The following is a 13265-nucleotide window of genomic DNA, read 5'->3' on the forward strand; positions in this document are numbered from 1 at the left end:
GCTGCTCCGCGATGCGTAAACAAAATGGAACAGACCTACCTCACAGTAAACCTTTACATTATAACCATATTACCACAAAGTAAAAATAATAACAATATTCCACATATGGAATTTTTAAACTTTTTTTAACTAGCATATTCTTAGTAGGGCTTAACATATTTACACGCTCGTTGGCTCATAATTATAATACTGTGTGTGATTTACTTAATCAAAAATAAGTCATGATAAATAATTACCCTGTCACACTAAAGCGTGAAAAGCATTATACAAGCAAAAAATATATTTATTTACACAGCTAAAACAATACTCATACAACACTGTTTAACAATACTGATTTACACAAGTAAATAAAATAATATGTACTTGAAAGAACACAATTTTATTGAGAATATGACCCGTGACACGTTACACAACAATAAGATCAAACCCAGTTGTGTTGCCCTTTGCCCAAATACTCCCTTACTAGGTGTCAGCAAGTCGGGTGGCGTCAGGTGCGGGCGGGTCCCTACTGCCGCGACCCGCCTATCCCTGCAGCATGGCAGGGTTCAACCTGAGCCGCACGCCACAACGTGGATTCCACTCTAGGGAATGGAGTCCTACAAGTTTTCTACACCCTTCCGGAACCTATTAGCTTCAGAAATCGTTTAACAACAATATTTCACAAAAACGTTGCATTAAAATTCAACCTTAAAATTTTACTCTCCTTGTGCCCAAAAAAGTTTCACTTCAATAACATCATAAAGTGACTTGCCTATTTATACATTTTAAGGGTGTTGATGGATTGGCCTGTGAATGTAGGACCCAAAACTATGGAAAAGAAGCCAACTTCAAGCTGTCATACCACTCCTCTCGCAGTTGGCCTCCTTACCTAAATTTAAGGGAAAATGACCACCACAAGCAGGCAGTAAAACGATGTAATAACTAGGGACATTTAAGTAATTTTTAGTTGCAAAAATCACGAGCAAATGTGTAGAATGAGCAAACATTTTCATAATCTGACAATTAGAAAGTTTTTCATCGCAAAATGCAAGAACAACTGCAATAGCACCAGCATAGATTCTTATCCTCAGACACATAGGGCCAATATTAATTTACTGTTAAATAAAAGAACAGCTGGATAACAAAAGGTAACAACAAACTTTATTATTAAATATAAATATGCAACATCAACTGACATGGGATGGGGGAGCAAACAGCAACTTGCAGTTTCTCAAGGGTGGTGTTTAACAGGCTCACCACTACATATGTGCATTTTAAGTAAGTACACAGTGCCTATTTTCTAACATGCACAACATTAATTGGTATACCCGAGCTCGTGGCACCACTGCATCATTACCCCCCCCCCCCCCCCCAAAAAAAAATCATTTAAATATGTAATACTATTACTACTACGACCTTCACTTGAATCTCAAGCATTTTTTACTTTTCAACAAAATTTCTACTTATTACACAATTAATCAGGTGCCTCCACATTACGCAGCTACCTGACACCTCCATATCACGCCAAACCCAGTATTTAAAAATGAGTATAGTACATACATTGAATATCATTCATGTAGGAATTTGCCAAGATTATATATGTAACAAATTATTAAGCACCATGGTTATCACTCAATAAAACACAAGAACACAACCCAATAGGTTAAAATATGTCCCCAGGTTTATTACCACATTCTTCACAAAAGGTTATGTCCCTTCCTTAGCAACTCATTAGCTATAGGAGGAAAAGTTAAATCTGAACCATCTCTGTTATCGCTGTGCACATGGTCTGCCTTCCCCTTTACCACCCCTTAGCGCAACGGCAGTGTCTGGAGGGGAAGGCGTGGCGACCCCTCCAAATCAAGGCGATGGAGTTTCAGCCCGTCTTACACGAACGCGACACAAAGGTTATAACGCATGAACTGCATGATGTAATCACAACTGGAAAATACACTACATCGTTAACCCATGTCCAAATCATTCAAACACATACATATTTACAAAAATAAATCAAGTTAACAGAACATCAGCATGCTTGCAGTCACGCTATTTGTTTGCAGTCATAAAAAACCTCTCTGTCAAAAAACTATATATTATCATAAACAAAAAAGCTGCATGTGTTAAAATTACTCTTTCTTTGAAGGCTTTGTTATCAAATTATCATTTGGTTAAGGGTTCAGTACAAATAGCACTTTCTTATAGGTAAAATACAGAACATTTGCGTTTTGTCACTACTTTTTCCGTCACTAATGTTCGACGCAAAAACACGTGTTGATTTAGATACATAATTTTAAGATGCCAATGTAATATTTTAATAGTTAGATAGTTATTATGTTATTTACCTAATCTGAGTCTAATGTGAAACTGGCATTTTCCGTATCACTAGAGGAATCTTCGTCTGTAGATTCTTCAAGATTAACAATAATCTTATCTATTACCTATCACAGTTCCAGTATTCATTCTCGATTTTTTCCACATGCCGTCAGCATTCTTTCTATTGCTCTTTAGAGTAGCTACTAAACAGCTGTTCACATAATGACTTCTTGTCTTCGAGTGAGCATGATATTTCTTCGCACACTTGTCCTTTAATATATCCCCACACTAACTCAATCGGATTGAGGTCAGGATGATAGGGTGGAAGCCTGATTACTTGGTGGGAGTTCATTTTAATGATTTCGTCAATTTTGAAAGTTTTGGAAGTAATAGTAGGTTGGCTTTTGTTAGGTCAGAGGAGAAAGCTACGTTGTTTATTTTTAGCCACTCTTGAATCACTTGTTTGGTGTTAGCGGAAGTCGGCTTCTTATTTGTCTGTACATTGTGATAACTTGCATTGTCGAGAACAATGATGGAGTTTTCAGGAAAATTTGGAAGAAGTTTGTGTGTAACCCATTTCGAAAAGTTTTCGAAATTCATGTCATTATGATAATCTCCCGTTGTTTGTTTTGACCGGAATATCAACAATGCATTCTGTACAAATCCCTCCTCTCCTCCTGCATTCACAATTATTAAACGCTGGCCTTTCCCGATTGGCTCTGTAACACCCAGCTCATTGTCCGATTGCCAACAAGAACTAATGCTGTGGGTAGCATGGATGTACATTTCATCTACATAAATGATTGAACGACCATCGTTTTGAAACTTGCGCATTTATTTTAGGAAACACCCCCTCCATGCTGCTATATCAGGCTTCTCAATCAAAATCCTTCTCCAACGGGATCTCAAAAATTCTTTACTGCACTCCAAAACACCATCATCTCGCAAAGCAGTCTTTAATTTATTTAAAGTTGGGACAGTTTTCCTGACAGTGTAAAATTCATGCACTTTTCTCCTCACAGCACCACACTTAAAATCGTTGACTTCTAACCGTTTTTTGCGTTCTTTTTTTGGCCAGTAGGTGTTGAAAAGTTCAGACCAATTTTACTTTTTACTTTCCTCTCAGCCAAAATCCTTTTTACCGTTGATTCAGACACACCCTTCGCAGCACTAGTCACTTCAGTAACATTGTACAGGGTGGCCACTCACCGGGAAAACCGGGAAATATCAGGGGTTTCACTATCACCTGGAAATATCAGGGAAATCTCAGGGATTTTTCCCTTAAAACCGGGAGGTTGTTTTTGCCGATCTGAATATATTTATTTTTAAATTGCAGGGTGTCTACATACATGGAACAACAGGATTTGTATAGAAAATATAATACCCATAAATAAAAAATAATGGATATTTGGTCCTGTGCCTCACAAACCTTAGCTTACTTACTTTCGTGTTTCGTGTTTACCAGCGTGCACTTGTAGCGCCGGGATTTTGCGGCATGGTATGTATGCGCCATGCGGGGCCGTATCAATGCGCATTTGTATGTGCCTTTCAGGGCCTCTCAACTGCGCAGTCGCGAGTAGAATAGAATGTTGTTTAGTGTTTACAGTTTTTTTTTAAAATGGCGGGTGTGTATGTAAAGCTTGGTTGTTTCGATTAATTACAGGGGCCGTACCATTGTTAGTAACTACTTAATATGTCGTTTTTCCATTGCGGCTGTTTTGTGCCACCCACGCGGACAAATATATTTTCTTAACTAGCGGGTTATAGTGGCCTTAATAATTAACTATGTTTAGCAAACAGTGTTCACATTTTATCGGCTACAGTATGTTTGCGGCTTATTGAAATGGTTGGCTTCTATTTTTTTCTATTATTTAGTTCTATTATTTAGTTATTCTTCAACATCAAAGTCTAACTGAGCATTATAACCTTCAACATCATCTAACACATTTTCCTTGCCTTACTTCGTACATCTGCTTAACATCTTGGGGAATGAGATGCATGATCGATTTGATGTCCTAGAGTTTTGGTAGAGATACTGGCTTCCCACTTGGCCACAGTGGTACAAGATGTGCACTACAAAAAATTAACTCTGAAGGGCAACCAACTGATATTTTCTGTATGTTCACAGTTTGAGCATTTGCTGTAAACTCAGTTTTCATGTGAAAGAGGAATGGTTCAGACTTCTTCATAGATAGTTCCCTGGTTTTCAACCAACTCACTTTTTCTTTGTTGATGTCAATCTTGCAATTCACTATTGCCTTTCCCATTTTGCTACAGCCAACAAAATCTTCTTTATTCATATGCTGAACACAAATAGGCTTCCTCTTCCTGCAATTTTTCATGACAAAGATGTGGTCTTGTGGAGTGAATAATCACTGTTGAAGTTTTAGTGCACATTCTACATCAGAAAAATCTGTGTCGTTGGGCAGGAATGAATGTCCCGGAAGAAGAAATTTCATTGTAACCTGCTGAAGTGTTGGTTGACTTTGCAAAATAGGCTTTAACATGAGAACTACCTTTATGTTGCGATTTTGTCCGCCGCAAGAGTCGGACCATAGTATAAGCTCCTTAATTCCAGGTTCCAAGTTCATTTCACAATGTTTTTTGAGGCATGACCCAACCTCTTGAGCACCTCTTCCAGCGGTATCCTCAGTCCACACATAAAAGTGTGCTTCATTTTTCTTTCCTGTGTGAATTCCACAGTTATAGAGCCATAGCTGACGTTTGTAAAACATTACGTTTGTTGGTAGTCTAGGCAAGGGAAGTGTCTTCTCAAGGTCAAATGTAAATACTTCTAATGTAGGTTCATCCTTTGCTTTCTGCAGGTATTCTTTCATTTGATTCCTTGCTGTTTCTACTTTTTCCCAATGCATCCTTTGTTTCTCTAGCAATTGCAGTTTCTCTTCATTGCTGACTCCAGTCTTAATTTGTTCATGCAAACTATCACACACATTGCAACAATCCTTTTTTAGCTTCTTTTGTCTCAGATTAAAGTTTTCGTGGAGCAGCTTCTTGAAAGTGGAAAACTTAGCTGGGGCAGGAACATCTTTTTGGTACTGCTGATAGAGTGCATTTTCTGTCAAATGGGTTGGTAGATATTCTTTGCTGCTGTTTGCTCGACGATAATGGGATTTGTATTTTGGAATTTTATTAAGGAAACTTATTACTCTGTTCTTGGTTTTGTCACTTATTTTGTTGTGTCCACCTCTGAAGCCTCTTTTATCAGCAATTTCTGAGTTTCTTACTTTCATCAAGGCAGTGTTAACTCTTTTCGTAGAAATGCCAAGTGTGTGAATAAACATACTACAACACACAGGCACATTTTTTAATGTATATGTTCTTGAGAAGTTGCGGGCATTTTTATCATTCTTACTGTACTTCCTTTTGACGGTAGATTCATAAACCATTGTTGACAATAATGTGGTTTGAGCATTATAATTTCCTAAGCCCCAATATGTTTGAAACACCATATTTCTTTCTTCAACTGAGATATTTGTATGGCACAATAACTTGCAATTATTGGTACATTCATAGTTCTTGTAAGATCTCTCGTCTACTTCATTGTCACGTGAATTGATGTATGACAGATTTGACTGGCATTTTCGTTTCCTGTCCTCACGGGACTGAGTTGCATATTTTCTTTTTCTTCCTTTCCTTTTCCTTCCCTGTATTTGGTTAGAACATGGATTTTCCTCACTTTCCAAGTTTGGATATCCGTGATCATGCTGAATTTCATCATAAGTGTAAAGTTGGTTACTCTGAACTGTAATTTCACTTGTAACTGTAAGAGTAACATAATTTCGTATGTTCTGATTGTGCGCATTATCTGTTACTTGAGCATGATCATTAGCAGTTGCAATAACCTCAGCAACTATTAAATGTTCTGTAGGCGGTAAATTATCAGTTACACTATCTTCTTCAGTTTGTACTTCAACAACTTCATTTTCTATAGGTACTAGGTCACCATCATTGTTGACAATAAATGTTTGAATATCACCACCAGTGTCTGGCAAATGTAATGAATAGCAGTTCACATGCTCAGTCCAACCTATTACCTCTGGATTTTCTGTAGACCCATAAACATTGGTAAACTCGTGAACATCAGTAAGCTGCTCGGAAACATCGGTAGGATGCTCGGAAACATCGGTAGACTCAGCTTCATCAATAGACCCAACAGCCTCACTCTACATTGGAAGAGACATTCTATAACAAAGCCAAGAATAAAAACTGTCTTAAATTATTTCACAACACAATTATTTAAAACTATTCAACTATATTTGTACTATTTTCACTGTTATAAAAGCAAAACATTAGTTTTGAGGTTATAGTAATTACCTATTAATTAATTAGAATGCTTACAATACTATAAAAATGAACTCTTACTTGTATATGCTCTTGATGATTTGCTTGCAAAGACTTCAGTGCCAATTGAATTATTTTCATACTATGCATTTTAGGCACTATATATTCATTTCAGCTTGCCACACAAAAAATAATTATGTAGACTGGTTCCTTGTTGCAATAATATAACACAATTAAATGAACAAAACCAATAGCTTCATTGAGGCTTGGTTCTTTGTTGCAGATTTAAATTACCTACACATAACTAAATGCCTCCAGAACCTTCAAGCTGGTTCTTTGTTGCAAAACTAAAATTCTATATTATTTGAATGATGGTTGGTTCAGACAGCCATAGAACCAAAACTAAAATACCAAAGACAGGAATTTTACCACAGGTTAGGTAATCTATTCTTACAGTTAATTATGTTGGTATTGGTAAAATGTTAATTTTGTGGGTTGGTTCCTTGTTGCATAACACTGTCCAATTATAAGTGCAAGTTTTCACAAGACTGGCTTGTTGATCAGCGGTTTAAGGAATGGCTTCGCCAGGTAAAAGAAAATCCATTCTCTGCGGCATGCAGTTTGTGCAACACAACCTTTTCATTAAGTAATATGGGAAAGACTGCAGTGAGGAGTCATTTAAATGGCAAGAAACATAAATCGATAACAAAGCTTTCGGGTTCAGGATGCACATTGGATGTATTTTTTAATTGTGCTGATAAATCACCTCATGGATCGAGATTACACCTGACATTTTCGCAGCAGTCTTCTACGCCAGCAGCTACTGCTGTTAGAAATATATCAGAAAACACTACAGCTGTAAGTGAGGTTAAATCTAGGCAAGAGTCATGTGGTATGAATAGGTTTATTATGAAAGAAAATGTGACTCGTGCGGAGATAATTTGGTGTGTTTTAACAGTCAGTTCGCAGTGCGGACCTAAATGCATCGTATTTAAAGGTTATGTTTCCTGATTCTATGATTGCCCAATAAATGCAGCTACACCGGACAAAAATTTCTTATCTGGTCGTGTTTGGTTTGGCACCATATTTCCATAGAAAACTTGTTAAAATATGTTCAGATGCTTCACACATTGTGATTGGTTTCGATGAATCTCTCAACAAGGTGGCACAAAAATGTCAGATGGATGTTATGGTTAGGTTCTGGAATGAGGTAACCAATTGTGTAGTTACAAGGTATTTTTATTCTGCATTTGTTGGGCATGCAACATCACAAGACCAGTTAAAATCCCTGACTTCAGCCATAAGTGAGATTGATTTGTATAAAATTGTACAGGTTTCAATGGATGGGCCAAACGTTAATGTTAAGCTTATAAAAGATTTACGTGACTTTTTGAAGAAAGATCCAAGTGTTGCATCAATTTTGGATATTGGCACATGTGGGCTGCATTCTCTTCATGGGGCTTTTAAGCCATCAATCAAGGCCACTGGGTGGAAGGTAATGGAGTTTCTGAGAGCTCTGTATTTCTTATTTAAAAATGTGCCTTTGCGTAGAAGTGATTATATTCAGTATTCTGGCTCTTATACTTTCCCATTGAAATTTTGTCCCATACGATGGTTGGAAAACACCAGTGTAGCAGAAAGAGCAATGATAATTGTACCTTTTCTAGAAAAGTATGTAGTAGAAGTAACCAAAAAAAAAGTTCCACAGTGTAACAGTTTCTCAGTCGTGTCAGAACTACTGAAAGATAAGTTTTTACTTTCCAAGCTAACTTTTTTCCATTCATTGGCTTCCACTGTAGAGCCTTTCCTGACCGACTTTCAGTCTGATGCACCAATGGCACCTCTGTTGTTCGAGGCACTAAACTCACTGGTGAAAAATGTCATGACAAAATTTGTCAAATCTGAGAAGCTGGACTCTTCTAGTAAGGTCACTGGTATTGATCTTTCTGATAAATATAGTTTACTGGGAGCAAAGCATGTTGATATTGGTTATGTAACTCGTGATTCTCTGCGTAAAATCAAAAGTGCACCTGAACTGGAAATTCTGCCGTTTAAAAATGATTGTAGGAATTGCTTGAAAAGGTTTTTTGAGAAAATGCTGGAATACTCGCCTCTTAAATACTCTCTGACTGAGGGGATCTCCTGTTTCAATCCAGATGTTGTAGTGCGACCAACTCTGCGAAACAAACGTCTAAAGCAGACTCTAAAAATCTTGGTGGAAAACAACTGGATTTCAGGAACCAAAGCTGACAGAGTTGAGAGTCAGTTCAGGGTTTTGTGTGATGCAGAAGATGTGAAGGACACCATGAAGACATTTGTAAGAAAAGAGAATAAATTGGATGGTTTATGGATGAAACTTGTAGCCTCTCAACGAAATTGTGATGAGCTTGTATCCTTTCTTAAATTTTTTCCGCATCTGGTCGCATGGAAATGCAAATCTAGAGAGAGGTTTCTCAATTAATTGCGAGTGCTTAGTGGAAAACCTCAGAGAAGAATCACTTGTAGCTCAGAGACATGTTTATGATGGGGTAACAGCAGCAGGTGGAGTTGACGCCTTTATATCCAACGTTTCTAAGGAAGTCATTCATGCTACCCGAAACTCTCATGCTCGTTATAAGGAAGCAACATCTAAAATTAATGCTCAAAAAGAGGCCAATAATGATGCTGAAATTTAAAAAAAATAACTGCAATGGCTGTTAAAGATCTTATTTATTTATTTATTTATTTATTTATTTATTTATTTATTTATTTATTTATTTATTTATTTATTTATAATTGTAACATGCCAACTAACAGGACAAAACCTTTAATGGTAGGCACACAATTAGACACAAATACACTCACAATAATAAACATAAATGAAAAACACACACAATACAATATAAAAACAAAACACACATAACAAAGACAATAAAACAAAATTAAAATGTTACAATTTAGACAACACAGAACTAAAACACACATGATCATTAAGGACTAAGGAAAAAAATTAATTTCTTTATCAAATTTATTAAAGTTTGTTATCAGCCTAAAGATAAGATCATTGTTTCTGTTAACTGTACATAAAGTGGAAGTTAAACGACTATTAAAAGAAGGTACTCTTAAACCGGAGTTGTCAAGTATATATTTACAGTTCAATTTGTTAGTATAACAATTTTTAATGAAAATAGAGTCAAGTAATTCTCTTCGACTTGAGAGAGATATCAGATTGGGTGGAGGAAGATGTTTTTGATTAATAATATTTATTAATTTATTCTGTATGTTTTCGATTTTAATATTATCGCACATATTGATGTTGTTCCAAATTACTGAGCAGTATTCTAGTTTTGACCTAATTAATGCTAAATAAAGAGAGAGGATAGAATCAGTTTTTGTAGCATAACATGTGACATATTTAATTAAAGCTAATGTTCTTCGGGAACTAGAAATTAAATGTTCAACATGTTGGTGAAAGAACAATTTAGAATCTAAAATGATACCTAAATCTTTGAGAGAAGAGGATTTCTGAATTAAGGTGTTACCTAATTTATAATCATATTTGATAGGAAGGTATTTTCTAGTAAAGGATATTATTTTTGTTTTGCTTTTATTGAGGGTCACAAGATTTGCTTTACACCAGTTATTAATTTCATTAATATCAGTTTGTAATAATAAACAGTCATTAAAAGAGAAAATTTTTCTACTTATTTTTAGATCATCTGCGAATAGAGTGCCAGAAGAATGATTCAGAATTTGAGTAATGTCATCAATAAATATGTTAAAAAGTAAAGGAGACAAGGTACCACCTTGAGGAACTCCAGAACTAGCTATAAAATTTGAAGAATTGTAGTTGTTGATAGATACAAAAAAAGTTTGAATTTTAAGGTAACTAGAAAACCAATTAACATAATTGTCACTAAGACTGAAATTATGTAACTTGCCTAATAGTAATGAATGGTTTACAGTGTCGAAAGCTTCAGCAAGATCAAACCCCTGCTAATGACTTCATTAAAAATAGGATTAAGGAAAGTAATTAGATTGATGGCTGTGGTCATTCCTGATCTAAAGCCACGTTGATTACTAGATAAACGATTTTTTAGTTGGAAATTAGTGATTTTAAAAACTATTTTTTCAAAAATTTTAGAGAGACCATTTAATAGTGATATTGGTCTATAGTTAACCACATTTAATTTGCTTCCGTTTTTATGAATTGGAATGACTTGTGCTATTTTCCATTTATTAGGAAAAACTAGTATTAAATAAATGTTTTAATAGAGGTACTAATAAATGTGAACAGCCTTGCTGTTAAAAAACAAAAAACTCTTAGAAGAAGCAAAAAAGGAAGCTTCATCACTTATTGATGCAGAAATTGTCTCTCTTAAAAATACTTAGTTAAGTTTTAACAATTATTTTAATCAAAAGTTTTGTTTTATGTTTGTATACTGAAGTGAGTTAGGATAGTGTTATGACTGATAAGTTTTCTGTTTTGAAATTTATACAAAATGATAAATTGGTTTTGAAGATCTATTTACATTAGAGGATGATTTGATGTTAGTAACTGACACTAACTTTCACAGACACAAGCTTATTTATTTTGCCCTTTATGTACATACCATTACTGTAGCTTGCCAGGAAATGTATTTTGAAAGTTTAAATGAGTGTTATAAATATGTATCAGGGAAATCTCAGTTTTCACATGGAAAAATCAGGGAATTTTATTTTGTGGATAGGGTGGCCACCCTGTTGTATTTTAAATTGTACAGCAACTTCATTTCTTTCAGATGCGTCGCAACGTTGTATACAATTTCACGCGCCTGTCCTCGCAAGGGTCGTCCTGGAATAAGGTTCTACTTAATTCCCGAGGTTGATGGGATAGGCTCGCTTGTTGTACCGTGTAACCCAGGTCCCGGCATGACGCGCTGACGCAATCCTCACGCAGCCGAGTGAAGCGCGTAACTGATCCCCTCCACTTCCCCTGGTGGCTATCACGTGACGGTAGTGTGCGTCACGCCACGAATTGGGGTCTGCGCAGGTTCACAAGTATCTTGCTTGCTGTACTATAGGATTAACAATAAAAAATATTTAATTAACCACTCCCTATTAATTTTTACAGCAGTAATTATCTATTACAGGGGCTTGACTCATTAGAAATTTAACAACCCCCTTTGACTAGGAAAAAAATACAGTAAGCTGATAGCCATTGAACATAATTATGGATATGCTTAACCTGTAAATAGATGCAGCTTTTCCTCCAACAAACCACAGATATGATAGATTAATTACAAAAGTTTTTTATCACAGCCAAAAAATACCTAATTCCTATCAATGTTTTAAAAAATAATCACCAATAGCAAACATTAGTTGAAACACTGACTATAATCGTTACAAAATATTAAAGTTAATAAACTATTAATCATGCTCTCTCGCAGATTTCCATGATTTCTCATTACATGCAATTAAAATGTTTTACCTCCATTAACTACAATATTCAATCGCAAAATATTAAAGTTAATAAATTATTAATCACGCTTTCTCGCAGATTGCTATGTTTGCTCAGATAGTGTAAATAAACAGAAACTCAATGGCACACATACAATCTAGCCGGCCGGGTTATGCAGTGACGAGCCAGATAGCAGTATAAAATTACTGCAGCAAGTACCAAGGAAAAGGAAATTTTACAACTTACTTCTGTTGACCATGACTCATAGCGACACCCGTGAAAGGTTCCTAACATTCCGCAACTGCTACTTTGTCACAGCCACATACAGTCAGAAACGCAGACACCACCCACAGCAACGCCCTCTGTGATTTGCCCTTGGATGTACAGCTCTCCTGGGACAGCTCCTTCCTATGACAAGATGGTCACCTTTCACTGCAGTAGCCTCTTGTCATGCTAAAAAGCTGCCAGTCCTTCCAATCGCTAATTGCATCTCCACTTTAATGGGGCACACCATCAATGTGATAAATGTGTGTCTTTTGTAAAAATGCCACTGCTTTCTTTGATAAACTGCAGCAGGCATTAGGTAACTCCTCCTCCAACACAAGAAAATATTCACAAATTGTCAATCTCAACTTTTCTATTAATTGTTCTCTTCGTTACAAAACATTGTAGCTGTTAAATTAAACTTCAATTCTAGTAAGGGCCTTAATGTGCAAGCAGGATTCTAAGACTTGTAGAATGTAGCTAGACGAAAACATTCCATACAACAGTATAAGAGCTCCTGAAAACTCACAATGTTTCGTTTTGTCACGGCCGACTGTTACATGTTGCTCAAAATAACTCCTCCTCCTGAAGGTAGCCCTGAAGTCTTCTTTCCCATTGAAAGCAGCAGCATGAATTCCCCGTCCACTTTAAGAAGTTCTTCCATCCCAAAACCCGACGAGAGACTCCAAAAACAAACTATTACAAACTCTCGTCATGAAAACAAGGTAGCAGCCAACAGCTTAAACCAAGATGGGAAAAACTACATACCAACCACGCCGATGACAAAACTAAAAATCCTGTCAAGAACGGCCAGAGGTGATACTTCCGCGACAGACGAGCGCAACACTCCCACACACCCATGCCCCAACACCAGCAGCGCTCTAGTGGGTGGAGAACGAACTACCAGTAGCCTGATACACAACCTTGCCGCATGGCAGACAAAAAAAATGGCGTCGTACCGATAAGGTTGTCACAAAGCTGCAGGGAG

General features: G+C 36.4%; 1 protein-coding gene across 2 annotated transcripts in view; it reads left to right on the forward strand.

The window, feature by feature from the left end:
• LOC134527503 (spermatogenesis-associated protein 7-like) overlaps positions 1–13265 on the forward strand; it is a 126254-nt gene that overhangs the window by 68534 nt on the left and 44455 nt on the right. The window lies entirely within an intron of this gene.

The sequence above is a fragment of the Bacillus rossius genome, chromosome 1 (genome assembly GCF_032445375.1).
Source record: "Bacillus rossius redtenbacheri isolate Brsri chromosome 1, Brsri_v3, whole genome shotgun sequence".
Lineage (NCBI taxonomy): Eukaryota > Metazoa > Arthropoda > Insecta > Phasmatodea > Bacillidae > Bacillus > Bacillus rossius.